Here is a 4,827-nt window from a genome sequence, read left to right on the forward strand (position 1 = left end):
CAGAGGGTTAGTTAGGGTGGACAGGGAGAACCTTTTTCCAAGGATGGTAATGGCAAGCAAGAGGGGGCAGAGCTTTCAATTGAGGGGTGATAGATATAGGACAGATGGCAGAGGTAGTTTCTTTACTCAGAGAGTAGTACGGGTATGGAATGCTTTGCCTGCAATGGTAGCAGATTCGCCAACTTTAAGTACATTTAAGTCGTCATTGGACAAGCATATGGACATACATGGAATAGTGTAGATTAGATGGGCTTCAGATTTGTATGACAGGTCGGCACAACATCAAGGGACGAAGGGCCTGTACTGCGCTGTAATGTTCTATGTTCTATGTTCTATTAAGCTAGCTAGCCTAATAAAAGAACTTGTTGTTTTTCCTTTCGTCTCCTTACATTTTTAAATACATCCATAAATTGAAGATGACTTGGTCAGAGCCAAGTGTGGACAAACTAAGAGAGATCCTATCATACAATTGGGTCCTATTTTAAGTAAAGTGATTTGGATTATTATCGTGTGCAAATCCACCTACTTGTAATGAATGCCTTCTCTTACAGAGGTGTCGTCATTTGTCTACCAAGAAACAAAGAATGGAAACTATTAGTTGTAACTAAAAACAACAAAATTATCACATGGATCCACTAGTCCTGGAAGGAATCCAGTGAGCTGGTAAATGTTGCAGTGAATAATTGAGCATTGATTGGATAAAATCCTGCTGGCTTCTGGCCATATAACTGTGTACAGGGACTTGTCCAAGTACCCATTAGTGACATATGAAACAAAGAGTTCTTTTAGTGTAGCTACTATATTCTGATCACCTGTATTTCCTTTACTTGCCTTGTCTTTCATATCAGCTAGTTATACAGGAAGGCTTACAAGATTCTCATTATTATAAACCTTGAGGCTGGGATCTTGTGGAGACAACAGGCGTATTGGCTGCTGGCTGGAACATCAATGGGAGCTCTGTTCAGGAATGTCCCAGTGCATTTTGTCCAAGCCAGGCACTTGATAGACCAGTGATAAGCCTTCATCTTGGAATCCTGTCTGCTGAAAACTGCTAGCCAATCAGAAGCCTGTAACTTTACTGACCATCAGCACCACCAGGGAAGCAGTGGCTATTGCCAGTACTGTAGACCCCAGGATTTAGAATTGTTGCAGGATGAGTGTTGACAGGGAGTTGTGTCAATGATGCTTAGATGTGTCAAGGGCTTTTATATAGCTGTAACGATTGTGTTTCATGAGTCCAATATCCAGGGAGGAGGAACTGTGAATGTATGAGTGTTTTGTTTAGCTGGGCTGAATTATGACTATTTATTTTTTGTTGTTAGGTATTTATTTAGTTAGTTAAATAGCTAATTTAGGTTTTTTTTAAATTTTATACTTCTCTATATAATATTTATACATTCGTATAGGAGGGTGGGTTGGGGAATTTTTTTTATTATTTGGGTTTAGTTTTGTACTATTTTTGTACTGTTTTGAATTGCATTGTTTTGTATTTGTTGCAATATTTAAAAATCTATATTTTCTTAATAAAAATATATTTTAAAAAAATAGATGTGTCAATGTTGGCTCTGAGCAAACCCTCCTCTCATCTTCCTTGGTCAGCAATTGATTGCCTTTGAATGAGAGACCTCAACCGGAAGCATGTGGCAAATTGTCCACCTACTACAGGGTTCATCTCAAGGTCTATGGCCCCTAACCTGGTATTAATTAGGGGACACAATTGGCAGGAGGCAAGAAGGCTGCCCAGGGGGCTTTCTGCCACAGGCTTCATTCAGTTTGAGCAGGAAAGGTTGCAGAATCCACACCTGTTACCCTAAGTACCCCCACTACCAAACTCACAATGGAGAAGGGCAAAGTTTCTGTCTTGCTCATTAATCAAATCTCAAAAGCCCCTTTAAACGGCACAATACTTTCCATTATGTAAGAAAGAAAGACATATCTTAATGATGATCATTGGGTGTCCCAAAGTATTTTACAGCCAATTAGACACTTGTGAAGTGTAGTCCCATGCAGATATCGGAAATGTGGCGGCCAAATGAGTCATTGCAAGCTCCCACAAACAGCAATGTGATAATGACTAGATAATCTGTTGTTTGTAATATTACTGGAGGGATAAATATTAATTAGAAGAATAGGAAGAATGCCCAAAGATGTACTGGCACTGGAGGGGGTACAGAGGAGGTTCACTAGGTTGATTGCGGAGTTGAGAGTTTGGTTTATGAGGAGAGATTAAATAAACTGCAACTACACTGATTGGAATTTAGAAGAATGAGGGGGATCTTATAGAAACATATAAAATTATGAAGGGAATAGATAAGATAGAAGCAGGTGAAACTAGAACAAGGAGGCAAATCTTAAAATAAGGGGGAGTAGACTTAACTGAGTTTATCGTCAAGAGCGTGGTGCTGGAAAAGCACAACAGCTCAGCAGCATCTGAGGAGCAGGAGAATCGACTAATCAGGCAAATGCCCTTCATTAGGAGTAAGGCTGTGATCCAAGGGGGGAGGTGGGGTTGGGGAGGAAGGTAGCTGAGAGTGCGACAGGTGGATGGAGGTGGAGGTGAAGGTGATAGGTCAGAGGGGAGGGTGGAGCAAATAGGTGGGAAGGAAGATGGACAGGTCATGAGGGTGGTGGTGAGTTGGAAGGTTGGAACTGGGATAAGGTGGGGGGAGGGGAAATGAGGAAACTGGGGAAATTCACACTGATGCCATGGGGTTGGAGGGTCCCGAGGCCTAACATGAGGCATTCTTCCTCCAGGCGTCGGGTAGTTAGGGAGTGGCGATGGAGGCAGCCCAGGATCTGTATGTCCTTGGCGGAGTGGGAGGGAGAGTTGGTTAGTGCAGGAGTCCTGGAGATGTTCTCTGAAGCGCTTTGCAAGTCGGCATCCTATCTCCCTAATGTAGAGGAGACTGCATCAGGAGCAATGGATACAGTAAATGATGCATGTGGAAGTGCAGATAAATCTCTGGTGAATGTGGAAGGCTACCTTTGGGGCCTTGGACGGAGGTGAGGGGTGAACACAGGTTTTGCACTTCCTGTGGTGGCAGGGGAAGATGCCAGTAGGGGAGGGTAGGTTGGTGGGGGTCACGAACCTGACAAGGGAGTCGCGGAGGGAATGGTCTTTACGAAAAGTGGATGGGGTGGGGAGGGAAATATATCTCTGGTATTGGGATCCATTTGTAGGTAGTGGAAATGGCAGAGGATGATGCGATGTATGTGGAGGCTGGTGGGGTGCAAGGTGCAAGGGGCTTCTATCCTTAAGGGATGGGGTTAGAGGGCAGAGCTGCAGGAAGTGGATGATATGCGCTAGAGGGCATCATCAACCATGGGGGAGGGGAAATTGCAGTCTCTAAAGAAAGAGGCCATCTGGTGTGTTCTGTGGTGGAACTGGTCCTCCTAAGAGCAGATGAGGCGGAAGCAGAGGAACTGGAATAAGGGATAGTGTTTTTGCAGGATGCAGGGTGGGAGGAGGTGTAGTCTGGGTAGTTGTGGGAGTTGGTGGGTTTGTAGAAGATGTCAGTGGTGAGTCGGTCACTGTTGATGGAGATGGAGAAGTCCAGGAAGGGAAGGGAGGTGGCTGGCGTGGTCCAGGTGAACATAAGGTCAGGATGGAATGTGTTGGTGGTGAAGTTGATGAACTGTTCAACTTCCTCGTGGAAGCACGAGGTGGCACCGATACAGTCATCAACATAGTGGAGGAATAGGTGGGGAATGGTGCCAGTGTAACTGCGGAAGATGGACCTTTCCACGAAAACAGGCATAGCCTGGGCCCATCCAGGTGTCAATAGCTACCCCTTTTGGCTAGAGGAAGTGGGAGGATTGGAAGGAGAAATTATTGAGGGTGAGGACCCGTTCAGTCAAATGACTGAAAGTAGCAGTGGAAGGATACTGGTGGGGATGTCAGGAGAGGAAGAAATGGTGGGCTGGGAGGCCCTCATCATGGCGGATGGAGGTATATAGGGAGTGGATGTCCATGGTGAAGATGAGGCTTTGGGGACCAGGGAAACAAAAGTTTTGCAGGAGGTGGAGAGCGCGGATGGTGTCCCAAACGTATGTGGGGATTTTCTGGACCGGGGGGATAGGACAGTATCAAGGTATGTGGAAATGTGTTTGGTGGGGCAGGAACAGGCCGAGACAATAGGTTGGCCGGTGTAGTCAGGCTTGTGGAACTTGGGTAGAACCAGGAGGTGCGGAGTTCCCAAACTATGAGGTTAGAAGCTACGGGTGGGAGATCCCTTGAGGTGATGAGGTTGTGTACAGTCTGGGAGATGATGGTTTGGTGATGGGGGGTGACGTCGTAGTTGAGGGGGCAGTAGGAGGAGGTGTCTTCAAGTTGGCACTTGGCTTCAGTGGTGTAGAGGTCAGTGCGACAAACTACCAATGCGCCCCCCACCCCCAACCTTGTCTGCGGGTTTGATGGTGAGGTGGAGGTTGTAGCAGAAGGAGTGGAGGGCTGCGCATTGCGAGAGTGAGAGGTTGGAGTGGGTGGGGGAGTGGGTGGACAGGTTGAAGCTTCAATGTTCCGGCGGCAATTGGAAATAAAGAGATCAAGGGCGGGTAACAGATCAGCACAGGAGAAGGGGTCCTCAGAAGGTGGGCTGGAGTCTTGGTAGAAAAAGTTAGCCTGGAGGCGGAGGTGGCAGAAGAAGTGTTCGATGTCACAATGCACGTTGAATTCGCTGATCCGGGAGAGGAGGGGAATGAAGGTAAGGCCTTTGCTGAGGACTTATCGTTCATCCTCAGTGAAGGGGAGGTCTGGGGGGATGGTGAAGACTCAGTAGGGCTGAGAGCTATGACTTGGTGTAAGGCTGGAGGTGAGAGTGGGGGTGG

Source organism: Chiloscyllium plagiosum, chromosome 18 (assembly GCF_004010195.1).
Source record: "Chiloscyllium plagiosum isolate BGI_BamShark_2017 chromosome 18, ASM401019v2, whole genome shotgun sequence".
NCBI lineage: Eukaryota > Metazoa > Chordata > Chondrichthyes > Orectolobiformes > Hemiscylliidae > Chiloscyllium > Chiloscyllium plagiosum.